The sequence below is a fragment of the Coptis chinensis genome, chromosome 8 (genome assembly GCF_015680905.1).
Source record: "Coptis chinensis isolate HL-2020 chromosome 8, ASM1568090v1, whole genome shotgun sequence".
NCBI lineage: Eukaryota > Viridiplantae > Streptophyta > Magnoliopsida > Ranunculales > Ranunculaceae > Coptis > Coptis chinensis.
The window spans coordinates 93,801,012-93,817,981 of NC_141463.1; the positions used below are offsets into that span (position 1 = coordinate 93,801,012).

At 36.5% G+C, this 16,970-nt stretch overlaps 2 long non-coding RNA genes across 3 annotated transcripts; one reads left to right on the top strand and one right to left on the bottom strand.

Moving 5' to 3' along the window:
• Positions 1-3,780: 3,780 nt before the first annotated feature.
• Positions 3,781-5,660, top strand: LOC147484551 (uncharacterized). 2 transcript variants are annotated; one of them, XR_015205848.1, is made up of 4 exons: positions 3,781-3,920; positions 4,001-4,139; positions 5,267-5,385; positions 5,475-5,660. It is a non-coding gene; the product is annotated as an uncharacterized LOC147484551 (long non-coding RNA). The 2 variants fall into 2 exon arrangements; XR_015205847.1 differs by having other exon boundaries at positions 5,267-5,660.
• Positions 5,661-8,436: 2,776 nt separating this feature from the next.
• LOC147484552 (uncharacterized) lies at positions 8,437-10,889 on the bottom strand. The gene is made up of 2 exons (XR_015206337.1): positions 9,740-10,889; positions 8,437-8,670 (listed from the first exon to the last, which is right to left on the bottom strand). It is a non-coding gene; the product is annotated as an uncharacterized LOC147484552 (long non-coding RNA).
• Between the last annotated feature and the right edge of the window lie 6,081 nt (positions 10,890-16,970).

Sequence of the window (16,970 nt, forward strand, 5' to 3'; positions counted from 1 at the left end):
AGTACATGTGGAGGGTCATGCTGAAGATGTCCATGGACCTGTTATCTATACGAAAATACTTAAGTAAATGTTCGGATATACTGCAATTGGTCATGCTTATATATGTAAACTCTGTCTTAAGCTTAAACAACAATGATGATTGGTAGGATTAGTATCCTTTTATAAGGGGTTTAACATGCATTTCTTAGATGAGCCATGGGTTTGCTAGAACTCTGACTGAGACACTAGTATGTCGTATCTAGTGCTGCAATTCGTTTGTTAGAATAAGGAGTCTATTACTCGTCCTTTGACCTCGAATCCAAATTTATTGTCTCTTTCCTGTCCATGATCTATCATGAACCAGATAGGAGGTTATAATGCTCAAGGGATACATTGAATTTCATGGCATCACATAACAGGTGCCTAAAAGAGGCATTAACACTTAGTCTCCTGATGCATCTAATTTCATTTGAATATGTTGTATCTGATTGTATTCAATTCTATTGTATTGATTTAGTTGAAATTCTCAAGTCATATGTGTTGTGTATGTGCACTTGTGAAGTGAGTGTTGAGTAGTGTGGGATCTTTTTATTGTGATTAATTGTTGAATTATCGTTAATTAGACACTGGTTACTCTCAAAACAGACATCTTGTGCAGCAACTTGATGGAAAACACACGCGTTTACTTTGATCGGCTCGCTGCGTGCTTTTTCTCAAACAAATAGAGACTCATTCCGGCTTTCCTACCCTAGCTGTGAACCCACGTACAAGTACAATGTTAATACATATGATAAGAAGTATCCTATCTCTCTTTTGAATGCGGCTTGTATAGTTTCGCCACACCATACAATACGCTTTGGAAGCATTGGACAAGCGATCATCAAGATGTTAAGCGTTGGACAAGATGATCGCTTGTCCAACGCTTCCAAAACGCACCGTATGGTTAGGGCCGGTTCTACCCTATAGCAAAATAATCAGCCGCTTAGGGCCCGCCGTCCAAGGGGCCTAGTATATCTTATCCCACCTACAGTCATAAGTCTATTATTGTTTTATTGTGAAAAAAAAGCTCACTATTTGTTTTTCATTTATTTTAATTTGTTAGATAAACGGTTTTACATTGGAAAATTGAAAATTAGAAAATCGCATTAAACCTCTCCGTTTCCCTAGCATTTTCGCCTTCTCCAATAAATAAACAGGCACGAAATTTATCAAATTGAAGCCAACACTTTAATATTATTTATATCATTCTTTTGTCTTATTTGGTTTTTCTATATTGTTTAATTTATTCTCTCTCTCTCTCTCTATCTCTCTAATTCTTTGTTAAATAAATCTATTGAAATTTAAAGTTTGTGACATTGTTGTTTGGCCATGATTTGCTACGATGTTATAGGTGTAGGATATTTTTTTATTCTTCCACTCTTCCTTATGTATTTATGGTGTTTTGTCTTAGATCTCTCTGTATGTGAGGATCTCCCTCACAACACTCCTATGTTTCTACTTCACTTTGTATTTTTGTTTTTTTTATTAATAAAATTCAATTAAAAAAAAAGTTTGTGGAGACTATTCAAGAAAGAATAAAGAAAATGTTAGGATCAATTTTGACAATAATTGTTATCTTCTAAATTTTTTGTTATAAAAAAAAAATGTTTGTGGAGGAGACTATTCAAGGGAAAAAAAAATGTCAGGATCAATTTTTACAATAATTGTTATCTTTTAAATTTTTTGTTATATAAAAAAAAATGTTTGTGGGGGGAGACTATTCAAGAAAGAAAAAAGAAAATGTTAGGATCAATTTTTATAATAATTGTTATCTTCTAAATTTTTTGTTATATAAAAAAAATGTTTGTGGGGGAGACTATTGAAGAAAGAAAAAAGAAAATGTTAGGATCAATTTTTACAACAATTGTTATTTTCTAAATTTTTTGTTAAATAAACTAAGCGTTTGCATTCATATGAAATAACGTAAACAAATCATATCGATCTATAAGATATAACAATTTTATTGGGACTTTGCTTAGGGCCCCCGATTGACTTGAGCTGCCTATGCGTATGGTGTGGCGAAACTATACAAGCCGCATTCAAAAGGGAGATAAGATACTTCTTATCATATGTATTAACATTGTACTTGTACGTGGGTTCACAGCTAGGGTAGGAAAGCCAGAATGAGTCTCTATTTGTTTGAGAAAAAGCACGCAGAATAGCAGTCAAAGTAACACGTGTGTTTTCCATCAAGTTGCTGCACAAGATGTCTGTTTTGAGAGTAACCAGTGTCTAATTAACGATAATTCAACAATTAATCACAATAAAAAGATCCCACACTACTCAACACTCACTTCACAAGTGCATATACACAACACATATGACCATGAGAATTTCAACTAAATCAATACAATATAATTGAATACAATCAGATACAACGTATTCAAATGAAATTAGATGCATCAGGAGACTAAGTGCTAATGCCTCTTTCAGGCACCTGTTACTCTTTTGAATGCGGCTTGTATAGTTTCGCCACACAATACGTGCGCTTTGGAAGGGTTGGACAAGCGATCATCAAGTAATCTCTTACTCTCCTCAATTGGCCACTTATTTAATCTCATCAAGTAATATATATATATATATATATATATATATATATATATATATATATATATATATATATATATATATATATATATTTATTATTTTATTATTTTATTATTATTATTATTTTTTTCTTAACTGGCCACTTATTTAAAAGAAGAAAGCATTTGATCAAGAAAATTGTTAAATTGATCATTTATAAAGATTGACGTTTATAAAACTTGCATCTTCGTTATGCTTGAAGTATGTTCTGTTAGTGGTATCCAGTTTTGCATTGTTTCTGCACATAATGTTGATATCCATTTAGCAGGTTCATCATTGAGTCTTGAGATCGTGGATTTCAACGTTAACAGATTAGGTTTGAGCTTGGTATGAAAAATTGCATATTGTTCAAGGCAACTACTCAATGGATTGTACCATATACTTATCCTATTATCAACCTGCAAGTCATAATTTTGTTGGGACATGGGATTTTTTCTTTTCACATTTGACCATGGTTTGTAAGCTTAAAGAAAGAGTCGTAATTCGTAAATTGCCTCTATTGTTTTTAACGGGAGTCGGGATATGAGGTCATTAGTTTTGACTTTGCTTTGGAACAAAGGGAGATTACTTCAGTAATAAAGCTAAAAAACAGTTGATATGCCCTTGAGTTTTGGTGTGGATGCATGAAACAGTGGCCAATTAAGAAGATTACAATGTTGTTACGTAATTTTTCGTTTCTATTATATATTCTGTAATTATATTTATGCCCTTGATACAGACTTCAATGTAATATCTAACAGGCTTGGAAGGGTGGAATTCAAGCTGAGCTTTCCTATGCTCAAGTTTGGCTCGTTTATTACACGAGTCTTAAATTGAACATGAGCTCGGCTCATATAGTTAAACGAGCGAGTTCGAACCGAGTCCTAGTAGCTCGGTTATTTTACACTACAAAAATGCTATTTGAGCTAAATGAGCCGAGCTTCATCAAGTTCATTTGTTACACGAGCTTTAATTTGAGCTCGAGCTCGAGCTCGGCTCATAACCTCATATAGTTACTATATACGAGCGATCTCGAACCAAGCCGAGCCCAAGCCGCTCAGCTCAAATTCCACCCTTATGCTTGACTAACAACTTGTTGGCATACCCCATCATTCTTATACACACACTTTTCTTTGACTAGTTACTGACAATGTTTTTTCTGTATTTAAAAAAAAAATATATATATATATAAAATCAAAGAGCAATATTCAGTGCTATTCGCTGTCACCACATCAAGAACAACACCGCAGTTGGCACTGTGGCCAATATGGATGCAATCTCTTTTGAATCGGGGGTTTACACAAAAGCGTACTTATCCTCAGAAGATTATACCACCAGTAAGTATAACAAACATTACTAAGTTTTTACTCTCTTTATCAATTACGAGATTCTAATCATGACGAGCCCAATTGTGCAGATGAAATGCCGGCGCTGGAGCATGATTACACCGCAGTAAAAACTCTTATTCAACTCTTTGAAGACTACTTCAATATCGTACCTGTTGAAATACCTAATGAGATATTGAGCCTTAAAAGTCTATTAGATCACCCTCAAGGGTAAGCAGACTTGTGTTTAAATTTTGTGCATTCTGATTGCAAACTTTCGTTTGGTTTGCATATCCTAGTGCTTAAGAAAAATATATTTTATTCCTTTCAAACTCCAGCAATGGTTGCTCATGCCGTTGAAGTGAGATCTACAATTTTGAAAATTAAAAACTACTAAATGCTTTTATGGTGTGCAGTTTAAATATATGTTTGGATGTCATTCCAAGTGACGCCCCTCTCTAATTCTAATTTTGGCTATATGTAAACGTGAGAATCGGTGTCACTCGGAGTGACATAAATGACGCCCACGTTTTACAATCCAAATATGTAAGATTAATACGTAGTGGGAGTTTTTCGTATGGCACGTACGTGGAGGTGCAATTCTACACCCCCATTGGAGATGACCTAAAATGTGTTTATTAGAGTATGAGATGTTTTTATTTAGAGCACGTTAATTTACTGTTTCAAAATAATCATAAAACGTTATTCAAGCAGACTTCCTCAACAGTATTTATAAAGTTTAGACGCAATCTGAACTGCACATTGACTCGTCTACCCTCAAACACAATTCTAATTATATATGGCTAAATCTTCTGTGCGCAGGGTGTAGAGAATCTGGACCACTCATCACAAAGGGGTGAGGGTGTATTGCATCACAACGTACTGAATCTATGGTTTCTTGAGGCTTGCGCACCATACAGCCTGCGTACCGAAGAACTGCTCTTTATATATATATAGTCCGCGTTGTATACATATTATATTTTGAACCACTATTGCCTATGGAGTTCTGCCAGAAGAAGAGACTTTGTGTATATGTTAGATTCTTTGACTCATAATTCAGTATTTTGGTATGAAATTAATGATACGTTGGTAGGACTTCAGCGTGAACACCCGTATTTCAATTTTCAGTATTACATTACTGAAGGTTCAGTAATTCATGAAAGATATGCTCATTACGAAGATCCCGGGGAACCATCTTTTCTGAACTTGTTTCATTTTATCCGTTATACTTTTCATCACAGACAAAATCGTTTGGTAACTTAATCATTATTTTTTCTTATCTTTTTCGGCATTAATTTTCTCGGCAAAACAACTAAGGTTTTTTATTTCTTTCTTTCGTTTGTTTGTTTGTTTTACAGAATTTCCTAACTATCCCAACAGATAGAATATGAACTCCACCAGACTTTCCCTTTTGCTTTTAATATGTTATGTCTCAAACTTGGAAGTTCCAATTTTCTTCAAAGGTTTTGGTCCACAGGTACCATATTTTAGCCTTCTCTTTTTTGATTTAACTACTTTCAAATATTTTGATAACTATTTACAACTGAGGTAGATTTGTCTATCCAGACACAGAAGTCTAGAAAAAGTGGTTGATGTTGGAGCTAGCAGGTGTTGATCAAGATACCATTAGATTCAATACGTTGATTGCAAGCCTTTGTAAACATTGGAAAGTGGCAAGAGTGGAATTTTTATCTATCAGCAAACTGACTGAACGTCTTAACTCTGCTGCAATTTTTTTTTCCATCCTTCTGTGTTTCAACGAGGAAGCTGATTGGAATGAGTGAACTAAGAGATAGACGTTATCACTGTGTCGCCTAATATTCTAATAACTTCTCCTCAGTAGTCATGCCAGTGAGTCGTCACCATGAATCCAGTGTTGGCATATGCACCTTGGACATCCGTCTTTAAATAAAATTTCTTCTAGTTGCCCTTCTGTCTTTACGTTTAATTCTCATTGTGTTGTGTGTTCATTCTAAACAAACTTGTAAACCTTTTAATAAGATTGCTACCAGATGCACTAACTAAACCTTTCGAGCAATTTATTGTGACATTTGCGGTGGTTATCATATCAAACCGTATCTCACGTTGGAACACACTAATTCTTGACAATAGCTGATGATTACACACAAAAATGCAATTGGGTGTACGGAGTACGTGTACCTCGTGCGTTTTAAGTCAGGAGCTTGCATCACCTTCAAAATATTGCAACATGGTTAAAGCTCAATTTTGTGTCAAGTTTGCGATAATGGAACTGAAGCAGGTTGCAAGAGCACTAGGATTTAAAACCCATCTTCCTTTAACATTTTGGGGTGAATGCCATTTTAACTGCTGCCTACCTAATAAACCGCATACCCACGCCAAATCTCAATTGGAAAACACCCCATGAAATGCTTTTTAATAGTGCTCCGCTTTATGACCACCTCCTATTAGCTTATTAAGGATACAGAGTTTACGACCTTAAAAGTCACCGCATCTCGCTTCTCCAGATGTCTTTCTCAGACAACGCCTACTATGAACTCTTCTCTACATCAGTTATTCCTAAACACATACTTGAACAACAATCTGAGTCAGCGAACAGATATATAAAATTCATAAATAATACCAGAACAAGCAGATATGAGACCCAGAGCATAGTTGTATACTTTTTCAAGATAAAATAAGCAAGTCTTACCTTGTTCTCATAATATCCATTGCCTCTGATAACTGTAGATGGTAATGTCCAGCTTAGATTGAAGACTTTTGACCAAAAATCAACCGATACACAGGGTTAATCTCAAACGTAAGGTGAAACAAGTAATCAAGAAGCAAATCAAGCAATTCACAATATTTGAACATGAAAAAATATATAAGCCACAAATGCATGGCAAGGTTACAGAGACACTAGAGACACTGATCTCAAAAACTCACTCCACACACGTAGATTCAAAACATTTTCCTTCTGCATAAACACAACCGTTCTCAACACGTCCAACTGACAATTAATCATCAAGCACAAATGCCGGACCCCCGTCATTTCTTATCTCCACTTTCCCGCAACGATCTACAACTTCCCTTCATCTTCCTCTCCCTCCCTCTCCAAAGCGCAGTAATTTCTTCTCCCCCTTCTTCTACCTCTTAACCATCTCTTTTCCCCCCTTTTCATTTCCTTATGGTTTCGTGGCGACAACTATTCACACGGTTACACTGATTTTCAGAGAGCTACATTTCAAGAGGCACATAAGAGTATAAGACATACTACATCGAACCCTGGTTACACTGATTTGTGTTTGGACAGTAGTACAAATTTAATCTGATAACTGTTAACCAATTAAGCCTCATACAACAGTACAACAGTTAAAGTGTTGCCAAAATAGAAACCGTCTAGCATTGGACAATGCTTATGTCAGACTTGGTAAGGAGCTTTTAACAGTTGGTGTCATCCTAAACTTTGTGCCCCATCCTAGGAGGCTAAGCTTTGCTTTCACATTTAATGTCACTCTGTTCAGTAACTTCTTGTGTCTTGGATGAAGAAGGGGTAGTCTTTGAAGCTGCAGAAGAAGACTATTCACACGGTTACACTGATTTTCAGAGAGCTACATTTCAAGAGGCACATAAGAGTATAAGACATACTACATCGAACCCTGGTTACACTGATTTGTGTTTGGACAGTAGTACAAATTTAATCTGATAACTGTTAACCAATTAAGCCTCATACAACAGTACAACAGTTAAAGTGTTGCCAAAATAGAAACCGTCTAGCATTGGACAATGCTTATGTCAGACTTGGTAAGGAGCTTTTAACAGTTGGTGTCATCCTAAACTTTGTGCCCCATCCTAGGAGGCTAAGCTTTGCTTTCACATTTAATGTCACTCTGTTCAGTAACTTCTTGTGTCTTGGATGAAGAAGGGGTAGTCTTTGAAGCTGCAGAAGAAGTCATCTCTTCCTGGAAGGCAATCTTATAAGCTTTTATCTTGCTAGCAGGTTGTGGTTGGAACTTTTCATATTGATTATTGCGTAAAAGTTCCGCTTCAGCTGCTTGATCTGCTAAGACTTTTTCCTTCTCTGCTTCAAGATACTGGACACACTAGCTAGCTACCAGCACAAACACTAGCTGCCAGCACACACACTAGCTAGCTACCAGCACAAACACTAGCTGCCAGCACACTCACATTACCACCTGCACACACTCACATACACACACACTGGCTAGCAGCACACTCACACCACCACCTGCACACACTAGCTACCAGCGCACTCATCACCACCTGCCCACACTCACATTACCACCTGCAACACCTACCAGCACACACTCACACAGCAGACTCACCTCCACACACACCAGCACCACCACCACCTCCACACACACCACATTGAACCAGCACTCTCTCACATACTCACACACACTACAACACCACCACAACTTAACAATAAAATAACATACATAGTACTTGCAAATATAAACAACATCAATCGGCGTAGTGCCAGTTTCCGTTGTTTATAGTTGCAAATAATCAATAAGATGTGACATAGTAATTGACATATATAAAATAACATCAACAACATAATATATATCCACAAGTAAAAACAAGAACATTTTACAACAAAATATCATCAATAACATAATATATATCCAAAAGACACAATATCCAAATATCACCACAATATCCGAAAGACACATTGTCAATTAATTACCACAATATCTAAAAGACACATTATCAATTAATCACCAGTCTACACTGCACCACCACCAGTCCACACACCGCACCACCACCAGTCCACACACTGCACAAAATATGACAATCGATATAAGAATTTAAAGAAAAAAAATGCGAAGAAATGCATCTATGTATCCTACTTAAGAAAAATGCATATACTCAATTTTAACAAAACAATAGATATATAAAAACGATGCCAATCGATATTCAAAACGATTTAACCAAATTAATAAAACTAGGTAAGCAAGACCAATGATGCACTCGAGTGAGCAACAAAAGCTTTTAAACTTCTGAATTCCAATAACCAATGAAGAAAGAAAGGAGTCACCATCAACCCCTATCTAAGAAGATGTGACAAACCCAAGCCTTAAAACGCACCTGTGCACCTACGTTCTCAATTATGCATGGCTGGGATGATTCAACATTTTAAGCATACAATGGCTCATGCAAAGCTTAACACTAGTATCAAAAACCAAACAATCACTATCTCAAGTAGTAATCATGCTCACTATCTATATTGTCCCCTAGCTTCTTTTACATGAGAGCTCGTAATTTCTCAAACACCTGCTACTAATCTCCACTGTGCACGGTGGAGATTAGTAGTTTCTTTTACATGAGAGCTCGTAATTTCTCAAACACAGGCAAATGGTGCTTCCAGTGGGAAAATAGTGTTTGCCGAGCCCATTTGCCACTAAACAAACACACCCTAAGTTCAAAATGTATCTCTAGCGGGATTTTAACGGTATAAGAAAAATGTACCGCCCTACTCATGATCCTTGTAGTTCTCTCTGCTGAAAAGGCAGTGATGGCGCATCAAATAGAAATAAAAGTATTTTATACATCTTTTGCAAGCACGAAGTTTGTACTCTTTCAACTTTATTACCAGAGAGCTTCTAAAAAGAATTGACATCTCCTAATTCTTGTTACTTTTAAAACCTAATACGTTAAAAAATACAATAGCTAAGCTCTTACATAATAGGTTTTGATGAATTGCTCATATTTAATTTCAAAAAGAAATTCTTTAATACACCTAGCTTTGCCTAATTTTTTTTTCTGGGTAAGGAACGATACAGAGCTTGTAGGGTAGATAAAGCATAAATAACTAACAAGTAAACTAAATGTACAAAGTTACATACCTCTAGATGGCGGCGTACTCCCAATAGATAGGGCCAGCATCAGGGGCAAAAATTTCACAGCCAAGAAAGGTCGCATAGTAATAGCATTTCCCTCCAAAATCAGTGTTTTGATCAATCCGAAATTTCAAGCAAAAAACCATCCCTTCAGTATCATATCGTTTACTAGAATTGCCACTAGGACACCACACAAGGCAAAAATTTCTATCCCCTAAATGGAAAGGAAAAACGGGACGTTCCCCGCTAAAAGGTAAGGGTCTAGTAAACTTAGGGAAGCCACCGTACACAGGGTTCAATTTATCTTTAGGGTTGTTCCAGTCATAAACAAATAAATTAAGACCCAAAAACATATACAATAGGTTGTCTACCGCCACCATGTAGGGGTAAACCGGAAACTCAACAGACCGATCTTGTGTGGGAACATGTGTGAGAAGTTCCCACTTCAATTGTTCAACATCAAAACAAGCCAATTTGCCGCTACATAAATAAGCAAGAAACTTTTTCTGATCTGGAAGAACGACAGAAGACAAAACCATTAAATATGGAATGGTTTCTCCACTCATAAGAAGAATGGAGGAGGGGAGAGGAGGTAGAGGAGACCAAAGTTTCGCTTTTGGATTAAACACCTCCCCCCACGGAACTAGTTCTGAAGTGTGTGATCGTGAACATCCCAAAACGTAGATGTTTCCACCACAAGTAATCACTTTGGGTTTCGCCCTCGGTGCAAGCATTGGTGGGAGACTCTTCCATTTGTTTTTCCCATTTAGCTTGCAAACGAAGACATCTCGGAGACCCAATCCAAGTCCCGTTTGGGAGGGGTTTTTAGAAAATCCTCCAAACACATATATTTTAGATCCTAGAATGCAACTAGCAGCGTGGTAATAATACTGGGAGTTTGGATTGAAGGAAGCAATTGGAGATATTTGAAGACTAGTATCTTGGGTGGTGCTAAAATTTGGTGTTATAGAGTAGAAGTTTTGAAATTCAGGGTAAAGAGCCGACAAATAAATACTAGTAATTGTCTTTTGAGAATGTTTCTTTATTTTTTTTCTCCGTTTGGCCGATTTTACAGACCCCTCCCCCTTCTCCCTTTTCATAGCTGATTCTTCCGTTTTAAGAGAGAGAGTTACTTGATGCTGGAGAGAGAGAGACTGAGGTGAAAAAGAGAAGAGGATGATCTTGTACGTAGGGTCGGCCCTGGGCCAATGTTGTCTAAATCGGGCCCCCAATATAACCATTAGGGCACATCTCGTAGGCAACCACGTTCATGAGCCGAGACTTGCTTGTGATTTCGATGTTTATTCTAGAAATTCTTGCTCTGTAGTCTGTACATAGAAAGTTAATCTCTAGAATGTACAACTGTTTTTGAAGTTGATCCCAGTGAGGCCCGTTAACCCTACCGCATTCCGGCCCGGGGCGGAAATTTTATCAACTTAATGTTTCGAAATACACGGCTCTATAAATTCATTTCGGACAATTGAACCTTCTGGAACTGTTTCTTTTTATAAGGAGTGACTCTCAACTTCTCAAGGACACCTTTTTATTTTTGTAATTCTCAAGGACCGGGTAGATGAAAGTTTAAGTATACCTTTGACGCGAAATAAAAAACGGATCGGGTAGATGAAATGTCAAGTATACCCCTGACGCGAAATAATTAACGGCCCGACCCAGACGAAATGACATGGTGTATTTAGTATAAACATTGAATGTTCATAGTCTTTGGGTATGAACATTGATTGGGTATGAACATTATTCAATGTTCATAGTCCTTTGGATATGAACATTCGATCTTCATAGTCCTTGTGTATGAACATTAAATGTTCACAGTCCTTGGGTATAAATATTGATTGGGTATGAATATTCAATGTTCATAGTCTTTTAGGCCGGTATGAACATTCGATGTTCATAGTCTTTGGGTATGAACATTGATTGGGTATGAACATTCGATGTTCATAGTCCTTGGGTATGAACATTGAATGTTCACAGTCCTTGGGTATGAATATTGATTGGGTATGAACATTTAATGTTCATAGTCCTTTGGGTATGAACATTCAATGTTCACAGTCCTTGGGTATAAATATTGATTGGGTATGAACATTCAATGTTCATAGTCTTTTAGGTATGAACATTCGAACATTCAATGTTTACTATGAACATTCAATGTTCATATATTAATATATTGTATAAAGTACATTCACCTATTTAGATATGAACAATCATTGTTCATATACCAGTAGAAGGTATAAACACTCATTGTTCATAGTAAAATGACAGAAAGGGTAAAATTGGAAAATATTTACTTTAAATCCGGGTCATTTGTCTTTGAGGGTTATTTTCACGAAAGGGTATACCTGGCATTTAAAAAAAGTAAAATGGCCGCGCCAACTTATTTTGTCCTTGAGGGTTACTAAATTTGAAATCGTGGGTTCGTGAGTTACTAATTGTTAGAATTTGTTCTTGTGAGTTACAAAAATAAAACCCTGTCCTCTATTTTCTCCAAAATTGGGTGTTAGGCCCAATTTCTTGTTCTTTTTAAGAACCAAAAAGATTTGTGCTATCGGGCTTGTGAAGCTACCCAGCATGAACACGCTTTCGGTCAGGGGAAGGGATGCAGGTATGTCATAAAGATGAAGCCGTTTATCATTACGATAAGTGTCAACGATAGGTGTCGGGATCCGAAGTATCCGCTTTCTTCTCCCTCCGTTAAACGTAAATGTTCATAATGGACACCTAACAAGCATGTCCGGTAGAGATCAAAGAGATTATTTCCTGTTGTTGCTTCTGGTACTCTGGGTTTCTAATTTGGTTGATAAAATTAATAATAATCCTTTGCCTTCATCATCCGTGAATCTCATTCTCATCAACACTTTTATAAATACAAATGGGAATTGGTTCTCAAGCAAGAATAAGTCTCACTCGCAGTGAGCATAGTCATGTGAAGTCGGACTAAGTGGAGATTAATGAATTTTTCCATAATGAAGCAACCATCCAAAAACATTATTGCTGATAAATAATTATTGTAAAGGTGCATTTTGTGTATGATCTGTGATCAACCTATGAGAATAGGGGATAGATGAGATTGGTGATGATATGACTGAGTTCGAATAATCAAACTGCCTACGTATCCAGTTCTCCGGTGAACTGCAATCAAGTCAGACGTAGTTCATGTTGTGTGATTGAGTTGGAGATTGAAAGAATGTGAGCGTAGAGCTCCCCCCTTTATTTTGTTAGTTCCCTCGTCATTTATAGCCTGTGACCCTTGGTCAATGTGGCTCTTGAATGAGCTTAAATAGAGGATAAATGAGTGCATGGTTGTTGTTATAGAATTGCTATAACGACTGTCTTTCCTTCTTTGAGCATTACAAGACCTGACTGAGCGACCTGGTATGAGCGACTTGGCTGAGGTCTTGACGTGAGCGACCTGGCAGGTCTTGGTATGAGCGACCTAGCAAGTCTTGACGTGAGTAACCTAGCAGGTCTTGATATAGTTATGTGATGAGTTATGCTGGACACGTATATAATATACATTAGTTGTGTATATTAGTCCCTCACAGTTATCATTAAACTTAACAAAATCTTCAACGTGGCAACATCTGGCCACGACAGCCTCACGTAAAACCTCACTGTGTACACCTTCAATGTCCCTGCCACATTGTATGACAAATTGTCGCTTAAATTAGTACTTGAGTTTGTCCATCATCCTGAACTTAGCCTTACCATGATGATACGGACCAATAGACACTATTGCAGCCTTGCAGGGTCAAAGCATTCTTTGTTAGCTTCGTACTCTCGCAACTTCTCCTGAATGATTCCAACCGAGTGGTGTCTTCATTAATGTTTGTAGAACTTATTATAGTGTTAAGAAAATTACGAACATGAAAAGCATCACTACCTAGTCTCAATCATTCCTCTTTGCCATGGCTCATTTGTTCGCCTGATGCTTTTTTTCCCTCATGTGTCCCTTCCCTCTTTTGAACAAGCTCGCCCTCAAAGGCCGCATGGTTATATTTCGCTTGGCTACCACGTTATACCGAGTAATCTAGTTCTAACCAGAAACCACAGCTCAAAAGAACAGATCAAGAAAACAACAATTCCTCTATTCTTGTGGTTTGCAAGGACAGGCACATGTAGGGCTGGCAATGGGTTGGATCGGTCCGGATATATGCAAATCCAAAACCGATCCGTTTTTCAACAATACAGACCCAGAACCGGACCCGACCCAAACAGATATTTGAGTTAGAGAACCAGAACCGAATTGAAAACTTTTTTTTTATTCCGGATCCGATCCGTTCCGAACCAATAAGCTCAATTTCAACCCGGTGAACCGAGTTTTTTTATAATTGGATCATAATTTTCATTATATAAATATTAAATAATTTTTTTTGCTAAACACAAAAACAAGATACACAAATCCAAAAGACATAATGAATGATTTTAAATCCAAATTTGCAAGGGAGGATTTTTCTTTAGATAGAAACCATTTTTTTGTTAGGTAAAAAACATATCGTAATATTACATATGTATTTTGCATATCTTATTTTGGAACTTTAAATATTTCAATGTTGCGGTAATCAAAGACCCTATTAATACTGAGTAGTTGAGAATGCTCCCAGTGACCCACGTCAGCCCCCCTTTTTTCTCTGAGACTGACAGATCAGATTTTTCATAAAAAAAGTAATTCTACGCCTTTTTTTGGCGATTTCAATTGTTCGTAATCCAAAATAGATAAAAACCTATTTCCATATTTTTTTTTCAATTCTACAAAACACTTCCAACTCTAAAAAAAAAAATCATCTCTTCAAACCCTCTTTTTTATTTTTCTCTTCTTCCAAAATTAAACTAAGAATGATAGAGTGACGTTAGATTGGTTTTGGGGAGAACATTATAAGTTGAAATGCGGAAAAAACCGTAGTGCGGTGTTGGTTAATAATTATGCTCTTTTTCTTTTGGAGGGCGAGACATTCAACATCTTTTTTTATTGACTAGCCAGTTTCGTGGGGTGTTTGGAGATTGTTCCTTGAAAACTTTCCTTTACAGGTAGAAAATCCTTTTAATAATATAATTCTCTCTTGCTCTCACTTCTTCTCTCGCCTCATTTTGACACAACAAAAAAAGAAAAACCAAGCCCAAGCTCCAACTGGATGATTGAGTACCATTAGATGAAATTTATTCAATCAATTTTGGCGTCTCAACCCTCAAGCACCCGTAAAATTGTATAGACTACGATTTATACAAAATTTAACAACCCCACCATTCTGCTCTCTTAAACATCTATGATATTGTTGATTTTGGTTTTGAGGAAATTTGCATTTATAAAGGAGAGACCCGTTCACAGATTATCCCAAAAAAAATTAGAACAAATACTACTACTGACCATTTGGAATTGATTTTGGACCCTATACCTATTGAACATATTGAATTGATTTTGTCATGGTATAGACATTTTCCCTTGAAACTGAGTACCAAGTTATTATGAGTTGCAGACTTTAGATGTGGCCATATCTCTAGCCAAAGTAGGCGATGTGGGCCGGGGTCTTGGCAATGAAGGTTTGGTGCTTTGAGGGTTTTCAAAGAAGAACGAAAAGTGCGAGCAATTTTTGAGTTTTTTTTTCCAAGATGAGGTTAGTATTTAGCTGTAGATCTAAATAGTGTATTTTTGTGGAGAAAGTATAGATCAATGAATGTTAGCATTATGACAATCTTTAAGCAAAGTTATTTATCTTAACCTTTTTACGGGAATCATCTAGATATATGAGTTGTAAATGCTTTGAACGAGGTTGATAAATTAAAGAGTTGAGTTTTGTTACTATTTGTCTCTATGTGAAAATAGGTGCACTGTTTTTTTTAAATAAAGTGGTGGTTTTCGGTATGCCTTAATTTGTAGGTTTTAAACGTATGTAACTGGTGATTTCGAAAAATGATTAGAAGTGATTCCTAAGATCTTCTGATCTGAAATTCTAAGCATGTTTTTGATCTTCAAGTAAGCTATTCAACGACAAAAAGCAAATTGAAGGCAAGTGTTCCCTCACGTTAGTAACCCATTACCTTTTTAAGCACTAAATTGATGGTTGAATGTGGTCCACCCATCTCTTGCAATCTCTGGAAAATATATAAGTATGTCTAACTTATTTACTAACAAGCAACAGAGTGCAACCAAGTTAGTAATCCTACTTACACGTTTATATAAGGGACCTTTATATATATAATAGTAAGGTCTATTTTAGAATCAATTTATTTTCTCAGTAGATTAGACTATCAGAGTTTAGAGTATAACACAAACCAAAGACAGTTGCTAAGGGGGAGGATGGGATTGATGATAAACGTAACTGTGTTTTTGTCAAAATTACTTATTGTGTGGAGACCACGTCCAAAATGGGATTAAAACATCTCTGCCACTTTCAACCGGCTCGTTGGGCACAATCTTTTTTTCAATGTCCGATCCAGGAATTAGTTGAAAAAAATATATGGTATATCTATCTAATAAAAAAAGCTTGGTGTGGGCCCGCAAAGCCCCATTGATAGCTACAAATATTTCTCACAAGTTATAACATGGCAGATCCAAAATCTTATAGGATATGTGTAGTTTAAAATGTTAATTTGAAAGAGTACTGGATCATTGTTGATTTGGTCAACAATGGCTGTTTTGTGGACTGGACTTTTATCAATTGGTTGGTTGGGGTTCTTTTGAGCCTAATTTGAAACAGTGTCGTAGACACAGGCTAAATACTAGTATGTAATTATTTCAATTTAAAACAATTGTACAATCCAGGTGTGAACGGATCTAAAGACCTGAGTCTTAACGATCTGCTACAAATATATGGTTGATAGCAAACACTAAACTACTAATCTTCTAAGACACAAACCACAACATCCAAATACATTAAGATCATGAACTACATATGAACAATCACACTAAAAAGCTCCCACTGAGTTCATAGTTCAACGGTTTAACTTCTGCTTCTATAATGTCTTTAGCCCATATCTTTGTAGTATTTATATAATTTGAGATTTGTGGTTCTTTTCCTCCTAACTGGGAATTGGTTTTGTGTTGGATGCTACAAATTTTAGATGGTATTATAGCATAGTCTGGCCAAATGACCAACACACTATGCTCTGTTTGGTTCACTGTAATGGGATGCATTTGCACCCATTTCCCACTAACTATCCATTTACTGGTCTTTGGCCCACTAATGCAAAGTGGTAGTTATGCAAATAAGTTGCACTCATGTGCACC